The sequence below is a fragment of the Protopterus annectens genome, chromosome 12.part0, assembly GCF_019279795.1.
Source record: "Protopterus annectens isolate FY-2018-M chromosome 12.part0, PAN1.0, whole genome shotgun sequence".
NCBI lineage: Eukaryota > Metazoa > Chordata > Ceratodontiformes > Protopteridae > Protopterus > Protopterus annectens.
In genome coordinates, this window is record NC_056746.1 from 873420156 (window position 1) to 873438835 (window position 18680).

Below are 18680 nucleotides of genomic sequence, written 5' to 3' on the forward strand. Positions count from 1 at the left end.
GTCTCCAATCTTTGTCCTTCCTTGGTACCGGGAATAGTCTGGAATAAAAACCTTGACCTTGTTCTTTTGCAGGTACCTCTTGAATAGCTTTCATGTCCATGAGAGCTAAAATTTGTTTTTGTGCCTCGGCCCTTTGATTTTGTGGCAGATTTGGCATGCCTCTCATTTTTGGAAGGGTGTGAAAGTGGAATCTGTAGCCTTTGTCTATAATGTCCAGGATCCATTTGTCTTTTGTGACAATATGCCAATTTTTTGAAAATAATGCCAGTTTTCCACCTAAAGGTGCTGCCATTAAAGCTTTGCTTGGCATGCAAAGGGGAAAGTCATTGTGTCTGCTTTCTGAATGACTGTGATCTATCCTCTCCACCTCTTGGTATAGGTGCTTGCCATTGTCTGGCTCTAATTGATCCTTGAGATTGCCCTCTACCCCTTGGGCACCTGTATCTACCTCTTTGAGGTCTGTCTGTGGCTGGAAAGGACCAATTTTTTGAAGGCCAGTTTCTGCTGAAACGTGGAGGTTGTACCTGTAGGAAATCTTTCACTGTTTGCATTGATCTTGCCTTTTCCTCCATTTTCTTTAGTATCTCCTCAGCTTTAACACCAAACAATACATCTTTTTGAAGAGGTGCATCTAGTAATTTAGCTTTGACATGATCTGGTAAGGTTTGCTCTTTGAGCCAAGCATGTCTACGTACGACAGACCCTGTAACAGCAGCTCTACATGAGGCCTCTAAAGCATCAAAACCACATTGCAAGGTATGTTTACCCACTTGCTCTGCACTATGCAACAAATCCTGCAACTCCTTTAAGTCTGGTTGTTCAGGTTGTGCCATCTTGCTTTTCAACTGAGATAACAAAAACTGTTGATACTTTAACATATGGAACTGACAGTTTAATGCCCTCATAGTTAAAGTGGACGAGGTGTATACCTTTATCCCCCACCTTTCTAAAGCTCTGGAATCTCTCTCTGAAGGTAATGGGTTTTTGGCAGTAGAGGCCTTAATTCCCTTGGGATCCTGTGAAATAGTTTCTGGGTCAGCAGCATGGCTTTTGTATAGGAATTGGTGTGAATCAGGAACCCGGTAATACCTGTCAGGTTTAACAGGAGCTGGAGGTAAAGAATCTGGGTTGAGGCTGGCTTCTGTGTACACATCATCTAAAATATCCAAGACAGGAGGGATAGCCAGAGGCCTGTGCTGAGGAAGCAAGAGAAAATCCCTGAGCCTTTTCTTGGAATCTGAGTAATCTTGGCCTTCCCAGTGAAAGTGTTCCCTCAAGGTATGTAAGGTTTCCCCAAAAGAATAGTCCTCAGGGGGAGGAGACTGAGGGAATGGTCTCCTCAGCATCAGAATCTTCAAAAGGGGAATATGAATATTCCTGGTCTTCAGAAAGTTCTGAGGTAATAGAGGCTTGGTCTGAGGAAGGGTAGTCTTCCTTCCAATCTGGGCCTTTTGTCCGAGGGGGGGTTGAGAACCCCTGATAAGAGTAATCAAATCCTCAGCCATTTTGAGCATCTGTTTTTTAGGCATGGAGCCTTGAGAGGGGCTCTGTGAAGCTTGTCTTTTAGTTTTCATGGCTGCTTTAGATTTTGTGAAAGCCTTAATGGAAAAAGAGGAAGACCTGAAGACACCTTGAGAGGTGGCAGGCCTGTCTAAACTCTGAGTTTCCCCGCCAAGAGTGGCGTCGGTATCTGTAGTCGGAGTGGGGGCCGAGGAGCCTGCGACCTCGGGCATAGAAGACACCGCTAAAGAAGCACCATCGGTACTCAGGGGCTGCGTAGGCCCCTCGCTGAGAACCGGAGCACCTGTATCCGGCTTTAGCGTGGTGTCGGTAGAAGTCGCAGACCTCGTATGTCGGTCCTTATCTTTGCGTCTTTTACTCAAAACTGGAGTCGGAGTATCCGACGACATAATGTAATTAAATTTTTTACCAAAATAGTGTTGGGCGAACTCCGCCCGACGCTTAATAGTGCGTTTGTTGAATCTAGCACAAAAACGACAGGCCGAGACGTTGTGGTCTGGGCCTAAGCAAGGAATGCAGAAGGAATAGAAATCCTTATGCGGTATTTTACAGTTCTGTGTATTTTGTTTTTGCATATTTCTTGTATAATCTAATATCTTGAATTTTTGATATTTTGCTAACATTTTTAATCTCATTAGTAGTATTGTAATGGAGCTTTTCTCCTTGGGCCTCCACTGAAAATGGACATGTATCCAGTTGGACTAGCCCGGTAAACAAATGTAAATAAATAATAATTTGCTTCCCACATGAAATGCAATTATTAACTTTGTCTGACATCGGACTGAGGCAAGAAAAGTTTCCCCAACGGGGTACTTAGCTTTCAAGACGACTTCGGCTGAAAAATTTTCGTAAATCTCAGGAGCTGGCCGACCGGCACTTGCGAACTGCTTCTGCTTCAGGCACCGTGCGGCAAGAAAGACTGAAGAAAATGGCCTCGGCTGGTTCTTTTATACCCCTGCCGCACTGACGTCAGGGAAGAAGCGACGACAACCGACGCCGGACCTAGACTTGGAATTCGGCCGACCGAGGATCCATCTGACGGCAGGATAACCCATCTGTTATGATTGCAGCTGTATGCACGATGAACATCAGGCCTTGTCTAATAAAGGTTCTTCCAACCAGGCTAAACCTAAATCCTGGGGTATAATGGTAAACAGGTCTTTTATATCGACCGTGACAAAAACTGGCCCATTTTAATTCCCTTTAAAAAGTCCCAGGAGTCTTTTAAAATAGTCCTTTCTATACCTCAAATGGACTTTAATTTTATATCCAAAAATTTTGCTATGGGTGCCGTCTTTGACCAATCGGCCGAAACAATCGGTCTTAAGGGGGGTCCATAGGATCCTTATAACCCTTAGGTATGCCAAAAATAGTAACAATTCCAGGTTTAGCTACATGTAAATACTTATGAGTGTCCAGATCAATCAGTCCATCCAACAGTAAATCATCAATGACCAAGTCAATTTTTTGTATAAATATCTCATTTCTGGACACTCCTATAAGTGCTAGGATCACTCAAAATGTCTAACATCTTGCCTTCATATATAGCATTGTCCATCAATACGGACCCCCCCCCCCCCACCTTGTCCGGTTTCATGATTCGCACATTTTGGTTCTGTTTAAGTTCTTTTAAAACCATCCACTCCCCAGCCGTGAGGTTATATTAAAACCTATAGGGAGAAGCAAAATTAACCTGCCTTAATTCTTTTTCTACTACCATTTCAAAATTTTTAATTTGGGGATGTAGAGGTGAGCTAAATTCAATTTTTCTCCTTAAAATCTCAGAATTTTTCTCTTTACTTGTACCCTCAAACATAACTCCAAAGTTTAACTTTCTCATAAAAGTCTTGACATCCAAAATCACTTTTGTCAGGTCACATGTATTATTAGGAATAAATTTAAACCCCAAGACAATAAATTAAAATGGTCAACCTTCAGGTCTATACCACTGTAGTTAAAAATATTGTAATGGTTAAGAGTATTTATTCTCACACCAAACTATATTCTCAGTGGGTGAAACTAGAATCTCCCCTCCCCCCGGGCTCCTCTGTTCCCCCTCCAAGTAGGATTTTGAAAGTATTGGGGACCTTTCTGATTCATAAGTCTTTCAGAGCGACAGAGGGGGGGGGGTGAAATTCTAAAGGGTCGTAATTAATCCCTTCATCTCTTTGTTCTCCATAATTTACCTCAGTGATTACTTCAAATGCATACTATTCCCTTCTCCTATCAAACCACATTTCCCTGGGCCCAGTGTAGCTCCGTTTTTCCTTATATTCTAATATTCTCCAATTTCTTTATCTTACGTTTAATATTAATGTTGCATTTTCCATCTATATCATCCAATGTGTCAAAATATTTTGGTTTTTCAGATTCAACAGAAAACAACAAATCATTTATAACAAAGTTTAAACGTTCAATATTTGAATGCAATTCTGTCATAGACAATTCATTTTGCTTAATAATAATTCTAACAATATCTAAACCACAGTTATTAAAAACTTCCAGTAATTCCTTATATAAATCGCTTCCAACATTAATATTTTTGGGGTATTTCTGCACTCGTAGTCCTTTAGGCACAATTCCCTTATTCAAACATGTGCGTAAATATTCATTGTCTATACAAAGTGCCTTGTATTTCCCCATGAGTTCCCCTAATTTTTTCACACTAGTGCCATAGGTATCATTACCAGTTTACCTCCCAACACACTCATTTTGAGTCCCAGCATTTAAGGAAATGTTCTCAGTTAACCAAGTTTCAAAAGCCTTCCTAGGCTTATTAGCACCATGGCAAACATTGTTATTAATCAAACAGTCACCTTTATTTGAAGTTGCAGCCTTTGGAATTCCACAGTCACTTGCTCTACCTGGCCGAGGATTTTCTTCAGTCATCCAAAATTTGTGGTAAACCAATATCTCCTTTAGGATTACCATTTTTAGTCCCAAAACTGCTCCTAGTTTGAGAAACTCGATGTGGTCTCTCAACAAACGCCTCGGCATAATTTCCACCATTATGGTTAGCTTCCTGGTTTCCCGGGATGCTGAGTGACATCAAACCTGCCAATGACTGGCCAATCGGAGTAAGCAATTTGACTAGCTGAGTTAACTGGCCAATCAGCTTCCGAGTTTTGCCAATTTCATCCCGCCTTCCTTTCGGAGATCGTGAAGAACCTTCTGTGCTTTCCATGTCCCCAAAAAACTCACAACAGCAACCAAAGTAGTAAAAAAAATGGGGATTCCAACCACAATGACCACCAAGAACAGAAGTGAAAAGGCTGGAAAGGAAGCACTCAGGTCCACAAATTCTTCCAAAGTTTAATGTCACAAAATAAAGGCAATCAAAACACCAAAACGCTGACAATACTCCAAATACGTTTTTGTTCACAAGGACTTCATCAGAATAATAAATTACATAGCTGAAGCCCATTAAATAATACCCCTAATCATAAAATAGCCAATAAAATAACAGAATAAAGTTTAAAAAGACATTCAAAAATACATTCAAAAGTATGTCAGAATGCTGCCACCTAGTGTCAAAATATTCCAATTACACACCATAAGACATTCTTTAAGCAATAATAAAAAACTAAAAACTATTCATACAATCACTCATAATATAATAAAATACAGTAAAATGTCTTAATAATGTGCTGATAAAAAACTTGTAAAAAAACTGATAAAAATGCATATTTATACTTTTGTAAAATATATATATATATATATATATATATATATATATATATATATATATATTTGCATAGTACATTATAGCTTGGCAGACCTGAGTTTCAATAGAGGTGCTATTGAGATGTTCTCATTTAACCCGGGGGTCCTCCTTGCATCTAGGGTAATCTGCCAGAATAATTGCCTATACACTAGGTGGCAGCATTCTGACATATTTTTGAATGTCTTTTTAAACTTTATTCTGTTATTTTATTGGCTATTTTATGATTAGGGGGATTATTTAAAGGGCCTCAGCTATGTAATTTATTATTCTGATGAAGTTCTTGTGAACAAAAACGTATTTGGAGTGTTATCAGCGTTTTGACTGCCTTTATTTTGTGACATTAAACCTTGGAAGATTTGTGGATCTGAGTGCTTCCTTCCAGTTCTGGGGGGGGGGGCAAACTGGTCTACCTCTGGAGTCGCCCATTTGTTCCTCAAGAGCTTGAATATTTTAGGTTCTAGTTTCCATTCGTGTGGGTCCATGAGATTTCTGCTTAAGTAATCTGCCAGTGAATTTAGCTCACCTGGCAGGAATTGAGCTTGCAGGTTCACTTGGTTGTTCAAAGCTGTGTTCCACAGAGCCATGGTTAATCTGCAGAGTAGGTAGGAATGGGGTTCTCCCTGTTTGTTTATGTACCACATAACTGTGGTGTTGTCTGTCTTTACCAATAGTTGTCCTGACATAATAAGGTCTTTGAAGGCTTTCAGGGCATTCTTTACAGTTAACATTTCTTTGTGATTAATATGCGGGTGCATCTGTATTGGGTTCCATTTGCCCTGAATGCACTGCTCTGCCATGTGCGCCCCCCATGCATAATCTGATGCATCTGTTGTTAGTGTTTGAGCGGCAGGGGTAGAGTGAAAAGGGAGTCCCTTGATGAGGTAGCAGGCCTCTGCCCACCAAAGGAACTCTACTCTTAAGCAATGAATGATAAGAATTATTGTTGCCAGGTCCTGAAAACTTGACACCATAGACTTTTCAGATACCATTGACGTTTCCTCATATGCAGTCTTGCATATGGAATACGCAGAATACAAGAGGCCATGAACCCCAGGGCTTGCAGGATTGTCCTTGCAGATACCTGGGTTTTTGTGGCCAGTAGGTTGAAGTAGGTTGTCAAATAAACTTGTTTCTCTGTAGTGAGGAATGCCATCTGGGAAGTTGTGTTCAAGCTTGCTCCCAGGAATACAATCTGTTGGCAGGGTAATAGGTGTGATTTCTTCTTGTGGATGGTGTATCCCAGTGAAGTTAGAAGTCTCTTTACAAATGCCAGGTGCTGCAATAGCAAGTCCGTACTGTCTGCATGAATCAGGCAATCATACAAATATGGGTAAATCTGAATATTTCTCTGCCTGCAAAATGCAATGTGTGGAGCTAGGCACTTTATGAATACCCTGGATGCAGTAGATAAGTCAAAGGGAAGTGCAGAGAACTGATAGTGCATGGAGTCTGCCCTGAAGCATAGGTATTTCCTGCAAGATTCCCTGATTGGGATGTGCAGATAAGCTTCTTTTAAATCTAGGGTTGCCAGCCAGGCATCCTTGGCTAGCATAAGTAGAAGCTGTTAAAGAGTTAGCATTTTGAATTTTGGAACCACCAGAAAGGTGTTGAGGATTGACAGGTCCAGGATAAGACACCAGGAGTTTTCTTTTCTGGGAACCAGCAACAGTCTTGAATAGCAACCTTGTCCCGTTTGTTCTGCTGGGACAGGTTGAATAGCCTTGATGTTGAGGAGAGAAAGCACTTGTTTTTGGGCCTCTGCCCACTGGTTTGGGGGGAGGACTGGCCATCCACTTGGGGGTTGGAGAGAGTGGAAGTGGAATCTGTATCCTAGGGAAACTAGGTTTAAAACCCAGTTGTCTTGGGTAATGAATTCCCAGTTTCTTGCATGCAGGGCAAGCTTTCCTCCTAAAGGTGCAAGTAGTTGAGCAAGGCTTGGAAGTTAGGTTTAAGTCAATGTGCAATTTTTCCACAGGGGGTGGCTTACGACTCCCTGATTTGGGAGTGGGAGCCCCCCACTCCTTAGATCTGTGCATAGTCTGAGACTGAATTCTTGGTGGTCTGCTGCTCCTGGGTTTGGACTGAGAAGGCCTGGAAGGGACTATAAAGGACCAGTTCTTTGAAGGCCAATGCCTATTGAATCTAGGTGGCTGCACTAGTAAGAAATCTTTAACAGTTTGCATAGATATAGCCTTTTCCTCCATTCTTTTAAGAACATCCTCTGCTTTGTTGCCAAAAAGGTGCTCTTGGCTTAAGGGTGCATCCAGTAATTTGGCTTTAACATGATCTGGCAAGTTTTGTTCTTTAAACTAAGCATGCCTTCTAAGTGCAGACCCAGTGACAGCAGCCTTGCAAAATGCTTCTAAAGCATCAAAACCACATAGCAAAGTATATTTACCAACTTGGTCAGCAGAATGCATTTACTCTTGTAATTCTTTGTGTTCAGCACAGTCAGGAATCAACATCATTTTCTGTTTAATTAGTCCCATAATATGTTGCTGAAACTTTAACATATGAAACTGGCAATTTAAAGCCCTAATGGCCAGAGTAGCAGAGGTGTATACAGTCTTACCACATCTGTCTAAAGCCCTAGAATCCCTGCCAGGAGGGGTAGGATTTTTGGCACCAATAGCCATAATGCTTTTAGGTCCTTGGGAAATGGTCTCTGGATCCGCAGAGGGATTCTTGAAGAGAAATTTGAGAGTCAGGTACCCATCAGGTTTCCTGGGAGCTGGGGGCAAGGTGTCTGGGGGGTAAGGCTGGATTCCAAGAAAACATCATCAACAATTTCCAGAACAGGAGGGACAGCTAGAGGTCTGTGCTATGGCAGGTATAATAATTCCTTAAGTCTCTTTTTGGACTGTGAACAGTCCTGGCTTTCCCAGCAGAAATGTTCCCTAAGGGTATGCAAGGTTTCACCAAAAGAAAGATCTTCTGGAGGGGAAGCAGAGGGAATGGAATCCTCTGCATCAGAATCCGCATAAGTAGATTAGGGTAAATCCTGGTAATCAGCAGGAATAGAGACATCAGATTCCTGATCAGAAGAATCAGAAGGAAAATCAGTTCTAGATCTCTTAGAGGGGGAAGGCTGGCTTCCCCTAATTAAAGTAATAAGGTCTTCAGCCATTCTAATAATTTGTTTTTGAGGCATGTGAGCCTGAAAATGTGCTTTGATTGTTGATTTACTAGGCGTAGTGCGAACTTTTGGCCTGAGGAATTCGGTATTTTTAGCTTGAAACAAAGTCGCCACTTTGATATGAAAATCCGTAGGCCTGAATACACCCTTAGAAGCCAGTGCCTGCACAGCGGCTCCGGACCCATCCAAGGTAGAGACATCCGCAGGTTCCATAGCTGAAGAAGCATCTCGCGGCATACCGGACTCCGAATGGATCTCATCAGAGGTCTGCGAATCTGTAGAAGCGTGTATCATGGGCTGCGAAAGCATCTCACCGAGTACTGGCGGACTGGCGACTAGCTTAACAGAAGCGTCATCGGCAGTTTTGGACCTATGCAATCTGTCTCTGTCTTTATCCTTATGTTTTTTCGGAAGACTGGTAGTCGGATGGCTTAACGAAGCCATTTCAGAGTATGGAGATCGAGAACGAAATTATTTAACCACAAAAATAGCCCGACGATGAATAGTTCGGGCGTTGAACAAGGCACAAAACTGACAGCGAGGGACGTCGTGGTCTGGGCCTAAACAGGTGACTCAGTAAGAATGAAAATCTCTATGCGGTATTTGCTTTCCACAGGCAAGACAATTGTTAATTTTTTCTGACATCGGTTAGAGCAAGAAAAAAGGATCCCCAACGGGGTACTTATCTTAAGACTTCAGGTCTGAAACTCGAAAACAAAAATTTCAGGAGTCAGCCGACCGGCACTTGCGAACTGCTTCGGCTTCGGGCACCGCACAGCAAGAAAGACTGATGTAATGGTGTCGGCTGCAAGTTTTATACTCCTGACAACCTGACGTCATGGAAGAAGCGACAGTATCCAACGCAGAAATCCCAAGACTCTGGTATTCAGGCCGGCTAAGGGCTACCTGCAAATGTGATGACTGCAACAGTGAAACATGAAGAACATCTACATGTTAAAACACTCATAAGGTAAGATGTTGCCCATATCAATGTTTATGGCTGCTAATGGAGCTGGAGAACCAATTAACATGCCCTGGAAGAATCCCAAACTACTTGTATGTCTGTTCAGGAGAAAAAGTGGTCAGCAACATCAAATACTTCTGAGGTCAGGGAACACAGACACTGCTGCTAAGATTAGGTGGCATGGTGGTTCAGTGTGGTACAGTCTCTGCCTCTCAATTCCACATTCAGTTCTGTCCTCCAACCACTATCTGTATGACTTTTTGCACATTCTCACCATATGTGAGTGGGTCTTAATCTGTATTTTCTAGTCTTTTACTACGTTTGTAAATGGAATCAGCTGACTTACCAAACTAACAAATACATAAACTGAACTCTTGTTGCTAAACTGTATTCTAATGAACAAGTCCTAAAATTGTAATACTGACACTCAAGGTCATGCTTTTGAGAGCAAGAAAACATTTGCTACTGTAGTTGAGTGGCAAGCTGGCTCAGTGGTAAGATCTCTGCCTTACAGTTCCAGAATCCAGGGTTATTTCCTGACTTTCACTGTCTCTGAGGTTTGCATGTTCTCACCATATCTGCCTGAGTCTTCTTCCACATACTTAGGGTTTCTTAAAAACACGACGGTTAATATGCTAAACAATCTATCTATATATTAATATATATGTTGTATTTACTATTGCCCTTGGGGCTAAGGTAATGGTAGAAAAAGCTCAGAAAAGGACCAATACATGCACCTGGTTAACAAAGTAGTAAAACAACCCAGTTGTTCTTCTAATAAGTTAGGGAAGTCTTAACATGCAGCAATGACAGCACAATGTCATCTAAAGCCTTGCTGACAATCACCAAGTAGGTTGCTGGTTTGTATAAGGCTAAGCATCATCTGGTGGACTGAGGTTTACATAATTTTTGCTAAAAGTAATACAAAAGAAAAGGGCCTACAGAAGGATGGTGATGGGCATCTCCTGTGTAGCAAATAACTACTCACTTCCATAGTTTGAGTTTGCATATTTCAGTAAGAGTCTGGCTGGTTGGATGAGAAGCACCCATCATTTTAGGCAGAATTCTGTTAACAGCTCTGGCTTCTTTGGGTTTGTTGGATATATAGTGAAATATAGAACTAAAGATCTCAAAGTAGTAAGGGGTAATAAAAGACAATAAACTGTAAACAAGTTATTTGTCTGATATTGCTGATTTGGAATGCTGCCAAACAAAAATACATTAAAGCTTGTCTGAAAAATTCTGGGCGATGACAATAACAGGCATATTTGAAAAGAGGGTTGGCACTTTGCTTTTCCCTGGGCATAAGAAGACACTCATGCCCGATCTGCAGGATTTTAAGTTGGCTGAGGCACTGCATAAGAAGACACTCATGCCTGATCTGCAGGATTTTAAGTTGGCTGAGGCACTGTTTTTTTTTTTACTAGAAAAAAGAGCTTCAGTAAATCACAAATAAGAAAAAAAATAAACATATTTTAAAGGTTAACAATCAGCCCCATCAATGAAAAAAAAAATCAGTTTTTACACCATATATATTTTCTTACACTACCCAAATCCAATTCTTAATATTCATTTTTGCATACTTCCAAGAACATGCTGATCACTGCTGATGACAGCTCTCCCAGTGTGAAAACAGAAATTGTGAAACAAATCCAGCAACAACTTTCCATTTTGGGTAAAACTCAGTCAAGAGGAAAGGTGGTAGTATTGTTTTAATATTTCTTAGGACCTACTACATTTCCCCTTACAGCAAACCAACACCAAAATTCAGTTCAGCAGAGCTTCTTACTGCTTTCCGCAAAATAAACAATTATAAACAAGTCTGTATTACTGATTTTTATATCCCTCCTGGCAAGAATATAGCTATACTGGAAGATATCCTACATTGGATTTCCATAACATTTCCACAAGAAAAAAATTACTAGGTGATGTGAATGTCAATTGGCTGGACAAATTCTTAACTCCCCTATATATAGCAAGAACGTATATGGTTTCACACAACTAATTAATAGTCCTACACATTATAGTAAGCCATCTTAGCAGAAGATCGTAGCAAATACTCCATCACAGGTACAATGTCAGACTCTCAGTTATCATCACCCAGTCTATAAAAGACTAGACATCTCACACATCCAGTTAAACAGCATATTTATAAAACAGGTAACCTTTCCAAGTTTAACCCAGAAATGTTTATTACTATACTATCATCTATTAACTTCCTAAAAATCCTCCCCTTAGATGATGCTGTAATGGAATTCAATACAACTTTTCTAAATATCCTAAACAGTCTTGCACCTCCTAGAAGGAAGAGACTGAAAACAAATAATGTAACTTGACTATCCAAAAAGAGTAGATGCTAATGCAGGATAGAGAAAAAGCACAGAAAGAATGGCAAAAATATAAAACACCTCAATATGTTGTAAACTTCAGAATGCTTTGCAATCATACTAAAAAGTAAACAAATGAAGACAAAAGCTATACTATAACAACTTTCACAACAACATGAAACACAACTCTTAAAAAACGTTGAGCATCCGTTAAAGAAATCTTACATAGAAGTCAAAATTTCAACCCAAACCCTTTCCCGATAACTCACCACTCAAAACTGCAATACAGTTCCACTCTTATTTTATAAATGGTATAGCATCTCTAAACAAAGATTCCTCAAGATCTAATCCCACCCCTGTCCACAGCTACATATTACAACATCCACTTTCCCCTTCAAACCTGTGCCCACATCCTATATAAAAACAACTCAAACAAACTGTGCTCTTCATCAGCTGATGACCACCCAAGCAAGTACTTAAAAATAGCAGCCAATAGCATTGCCTATCCTGTCTCAGTCTTGATAAACAGGTCAATCCAGGAATCCCACGTTCCCTATCTCTGGAAAAAGTCACACATTATCCCTCTGCACAAAGGAAGAAATTCAACAGAGATTAATGACTTTAGACCTATAGCAATCTTACCTCCCCTCACCAAAATACTTGAAAAATGTATTCAAAGACAATTGCTATACTATCTCCTGCAGGTAGAACTTCTATCCCTTACACAACATGGCTTCCACCCTTCCCATAGTACTAGCACTGCCCTTCTAACCTATATAGATATTGTCAATAAAGCTAGAGTTAATGACAAACTAGTCTCCTCCTTATTTCTAGACCTGTCTAAAGCCCTTGACACAGTTTATCACAGCAAACTTCTACTTCACATGTCCTCAATGGGGCTCTCTCAGCCCAACCCTTCTGTGGTTCAAAAGCTACCTGTCCAACAGGTATCAGTAAAATGGCTCTCCACTCTCTTTCCTTACCTCATAGTCACCACCGGTGTGTACCCAAGGCTCTGTCCTTGGTCCCCACCTCTAACATTTTCATCAACACCCTCTATACTTCCACACAATAGGCCACCGCCCTAATACAATACGCAGATGACTCCACTCTCATTTGCACATCTGACAACATGGTACACCTCCAAAAAATTACTTAGGAAGCTTTAACAGACACTGAAACATGGCTTCATAACTCACAACTCATGCTCAACCCAAAATCCCTCTCTCACGAAATGTTAAAGTCCTCTCTCTTGATAGTATAACCACTGAAGTCACTTCTCCACTATTAGGAGTGATACTGGATGATAATCTTGCATTCAACATGCCTATACAAAATCAAATAAGAAAAACGCATAAAAAAACTGGGGATGCTTTTCAGAGCCAAATATTTTCTCACTTATGCAACTAAAACTACACCTGCCACTACTTATCACCTCCCCATTCTTCTTTGTGGCACTTCCATCCGTACTAACCTCCAGGCTTCACAAAATTTAAAACTTGAACAATGCTATAACAGATTTGCAGCACATTACCCTTTCAGAACCCACCAATGTATAGCACTGAAAAGTCTAAATTGGTTAGAACTGCCACATCAACTAACATATATGTTAACTTCTTACCACATATAAAATTACTCAGGATCCATCTGCCTGTCCAGCACTAAAAAACATCCTACACACCTATGTTCCCAGTCAGTCATTGGGATCCAGTGACCAAAAACTCCTGTCTACAAACCCAGCATTGTCTGTACTCGTACAATGTTGCCCTAGAACTCCTTAGCTGTATCCATCAGATCTATACCCTCCATCCCACCATTCAAAACCACTATGAAAGACTTCCTAACTAAAATCAGTCTCTGTTCTTGCTCAAATCCAAGATTATATCCCTAAATGTGAACAAGTATCTTTCCATTCCTTATACTTCCTTGCTCTCCTTTCTTCACTGACTTTCTTACTGCTATCTAATTATTTTCCCTGATTTTCTTTCTAAATATGCCATAAACCTGTTTTTACCTCACTTTATATTGCAATTCGTATTTGTATTAGGCTAACTAACCTTTAATTTCTCTACAAACGGTCTAAAATTTCTCTAAATATTAAACGATTGTCATATACTTTGTATCTATTTTTAACCAATGCTTTTATACTATGTCTGCTATAATTAAACTGCAGATGTTTTTGTTTTATTTTTGACAATTGTAAAATTGTTATTCTTAAAATGTTATGTAATAATTTGGAGCTTTTCTCCCTGGGCTTCCACTGAAAATGGGCTTCTACCCAGTCGGACTTTCCCGGTAATCAAATGTCAATAAATAAATAAAGAATCAATCACTCCAGCATTACATAAATTGCTCAGTTTCTACCTTCCCTCAAACCTCAGCCATCCCCCTAAACATTATTCTGCATATATTATTCCCACAGATTTCATTTAATTATATGTAACTTGTTCCTTCCCTTTTGCAAAAATCACACCCTCAAGTTTTTTATCTCCTTTACAATATTTAGTACTTCAGTTATAGCTGATTTAAATTTTGATTTCCATTTCAAATATTTGGTTTTTGCACAACCAGAAGCATCATATTTAGTAAGGCATTAATATGTAACAATTTAGATCCTATCTCCCCAACATTTCGACAAAGTACTCTGCAGGAAATTTTTTAAATCTGCCATATTGTTACATTCTTAAAGATATGTTCTAATTACCTTGCTCTTTCCCAACACACTTCTAGCATTTGCTGTCTACCTGACAAAAAATTCCTTGAAGTCTGCTTGAGGTAATAAAAACATGTAAATACTTCCAAGCAAAAATCCTAAAATGTCATTCTTTTTTTTAAACACCTTTATTGAATCATAACTTGTGACACAGACAAATTTACATTTATGCAAAGGTATTCAAACTGTGTTAAACATTAACAAACATTATACTTCACACGTATATAACCTAAGCATCATTACATATCTGTATTAAACCATCACTTATGACATAAGCAATCATACATTTACATAAATGAAAATGAACCACACCGACATGATCCTAGTTGTAAGCATTTTACATTACAAATTATACAAAATCGCAACATTTCTTGACTTTGTTGCAAACTGTAAAGCTAATACAAATGTATCATTGTTCCATTGTAAATTGCATTTCTGTTCTCAATTCCCAGTCATTTCTAACCTCCTCTGATTGTTTTATCATGCAATAGTTTATATGCCCTAATACTTAGCCCTTTTTATAGCAGCTACTGTTCTATCCTCGGCTAAAAATTCTATTAGAGCTAGTCTTTCATTAGCATGCATTATCCCCTTCTCTTTGCCTATATTCTTTTATCAATGCTTGGTAGGGAAGGTAGTCTCTAACCTGCAGTCCAAACCTCTGCTTGGCCTCATTCCACTCTATTACAGTTCCCTCTCCAATTATTTACTCTCAGTACCTTGGTTCCTTTGTTGATTTTCTCCAGTAAATTCCTGTCCCCTATTGCTTATATTTTATACCCATACTTGCATTCATCCCTATTGGTAAAACCTCCTTTTTTCCATTCTTGTGTTAGCTTACTTCTTAGAAAACTTTGTGCAAATAATATCATATTCTGTATGGACGCTGTTACTCTCCTTTAGGACCTGCATCTAAAATCCAACTATTTCTCATTATTTTTCAAACTCCCTCCATGTTTTATCATCATCAAGTTTTCCACTTAGCTTTATAACCTTCTGCTTGTGTTATGTACACAAACCTTAACTGAAAGCTCTAAACTATCCCTTCAAATCAGATATTCTTAAAACTCCTTGTTCTAAGAGGAGAATCAACTTATCCCACTTAACTCTTGCTCTCTTTCCCTCCCAAATAAATTCTTTCATCTCTGTATTAATTATTGTCCACTTTTCCTTTGTTTGATAAAAATATACTTGATTTGTATAACAAATTATAGGAATTAAAACATTTTCACTGCTTCTATCTTACCATCTATACAGATAGTCGAGAGATTCGAGTTAGTCAGTTTCTGTATTAATTTTTTTTTAGTCTCTTCACACATACCCTTAGCTGTCACAAAACATTTTTTTTTCAATTCATGAATCTAAATACTTCATCTTATGCTCCCCCAGATATGGGTAATATTGAACCAATTCACAGGCAGGTCCATAATTTACTGTTTTTGTTTATTAATTTTATAACTTGAAAAGCCAAAACCACAAAATGTCCTTTTACAGATTTATAAAGTACAAAATAATAATATTTGCAAATAAAGCTAACAGTTCTTGATTACCACAGTAATTATATCCATTCATTTCTGCTTACTGTATTTTCTTTGCCAGTGGCTCTAAATATAAAGCAAATAAAGGGAAAGTAGGACACCACTGCCTGTTCCTCTGTTTAAACATAGCTTGACAGACAGGAACCTTCCCATCTTAATTCTTACCTCCAACCCTTCATACATCCTCCTAATTAACAGCATTACTCTGTCATGGAATGCAAATTCTACCAGTGTCCTGTTCTTGTAATAACCTTGCCCATCTCACCTAGGAAATGGGTCACTGTATAGAATTAAGAAGCAGCTCACACCTGAAACAAGGTGCACAACCTGCATATGTAGTGCTACTGCCAAAGGCCCAGTATGGGTCATCAGTGCTGGGAGAAGTAATGATAGAGTACACTGGAAACAGGATACCACGTCCAAATACTCCACACTGAGTCTGAGTTACTCTGAATTCACATAATTGTGTGGTACTGAAAAAACTTTGTTAGAAGGACTTGAAGAACTGTACAACATACCACTGATTGCCTTTTTAGTCACAACCTCTTCCATAAAAAACTATGCGTATATCTATTTCCCCCTCCATAGGCATATTCTGTTAACTTTTGCCAGAACTAAAACTAAAGCCTGGTGACAGGTCTCACAGGACATATCACCATTCTCATGAGGTAATTTGCCATATTACATTAGACAGGTAGTCTGTCATGCTCATTTCAAAAGTTACCAGGAACCACTGTCTGAGGATACCACTATACCTGAAATGTGCTTTAACCAAAACCTATTTCCTCGTGCATCCTCTAATATTCCTACTTTTGTATTCACAGCTCTTGGGAACCTTCAATTATTTTAAACAAAGTCTGTCAGAGATCTATCAAAAGAATTAAAATGAACTATCAAATTTCTTACCACAGACGCCTATATATTTTCTGAGGTCTATTTATTCACACACTTTACAAAGCAACTACTTAAAGACTGAACAAAATATGTACAACATTATTAATCATAGTCTGCTGCCTTATTCTGATTACTAAATTATAATGATACTGCCTGGAAAATATTTTATTTGACTTTCCTCGTTCTAGGTTACATCTATGTGCCACAAAGTCATTAACATCTGTGCTATTAATTCACTGCAGCTTTTCTTCTCGGGTCACACAGAAAACCGATTGTGCCAAGTGGGGCTGATTTGTTAAACAAATTAAATTAGATAAAACTAAAAACCTTCAACATCATAACAGTATGAATGCATTAAGGGATTACTGCCTGAAATGCTACTCGTCAGCTGCCTCACATTTTCTGATTTTACTGTGCAAAAATCTTTAATGACTGCTGCTGTTTAGGCCCAATACAAGTCGCCTCACAGTTTCTGATTTTACTGTGCAAAAATCTTTAATGACTGCTGCTGCTGTTGTTTAGGCCCAATACAAGCCAACATTTGGCTCTGACAAACTTATAGGATGTAACGGATTCTGTTCTGCAGCCCCGTCAACAGGGCTACATATCCACCGATTTCTTACAAAAATGAGGTGGGATGAGATATTCTGACTAAAGAGGGGGTCCCAAAATCTTTTGTCTCAACAAAAAAGCTACAAGTTAAAGGTTTAAAACTAAATCCTTAATAAAGGCTTATTAAGCAAGAGGTACTATTGGACTTGCATGTTTACCTTTTGATTTTTTTAATGACATCATAAAAATATTAATACCACACTATGCACCATGCAAATGTAGACATTTAAAATGTAGTTAATAACTGGGATATAATAATATATACATTTCATTACAGCATGAACACTCCCTGTGGACCTCCAACATAAAATGCTAAGGCTCAAGGAAAATAAAACTCAATTTTTTTAATGTTCTGGTGTCGGAAGATTATTTAACGGAACAAATTCCATGGAATGTCAAATGAATGCAACTTTCCACTTAACTCTCATTCTGGTTCTCTAGATGACGCTCCAGAATGTAGTGGCATGAGACAATAAGGATCTCTCATAATTCACCTTGTTTTAAAGGCTGCAGGGCTTGGGAAGGCTGCAGAAAGGTATAAAGGGTGTTTACAATATCTGCCACCCAAGTTACTGGAGGGGTGAACCAATGTCTACCATGAAGAAGAAGAGGCCAGTCCTACCAGAAATGCCATAATCTATAAAGCTAAAAAAGAACTGCACTGTGAATGAAGCAGGAAGAGCTATGTAGCCCACTACATTGTTGATGCTAGGACAAATATACTTAAAATGCTTATATGAAGAGATGAAACCGGTACTAGGTCAGCTACTGTTGAAACCAATGCTGGGGGAATGCCAGGCAGGAGGTCTTGTACTGGCAGCTTGAAAAGAAATGAGGTGGAGAGTTGTGGCCAACAGGTCAATTCAGGTGCTAGACTGTCTGTGGGGTGACCGTTTCCTGAGTTTGACTAAGACTGGAGGAAAAAGAAATACACAGACTTCAACAAGACTTCCGCACATACAGCAGGGTGCAAAGGCCAAAACTTCAGTCCAACGAAACAACAAAAATGGTCAGCACTCCAGTTGAGAGGTGAAATAATCCACATTTATTCATTAATTTGTTAAGCAGCCAACAGGTCAAAGCCATATACAGACCAGATTTGGCACACTAGCCTTCATCAGTGTATACAACTCAATAAATACTAACTAAATACTACAAGCATCCCAAACTGATATCTTACTCTGTATAAGGTGTCAATATATATAAATGCAATTTTTATTTCTACTATGCATATGAATTTTGTGTTTATTT

At 39.2% G+C, this 18680-nt stretch overlaps 1 protein-coding gene across 1 annotated transcript in view; it reads right to left on the reverse strand.

Annotated features, from left to right (window-relative positions):
• SLC17A9 (solute carrier family 17 member 9) overlaps positions 1-18680 on the reverse strand; it is a 679555-nt gene that overhangs the window by 547163 nt on the left and 113712 nt on the right. The gene's annotated exons all lie outside the window — the stretch shown is intronic.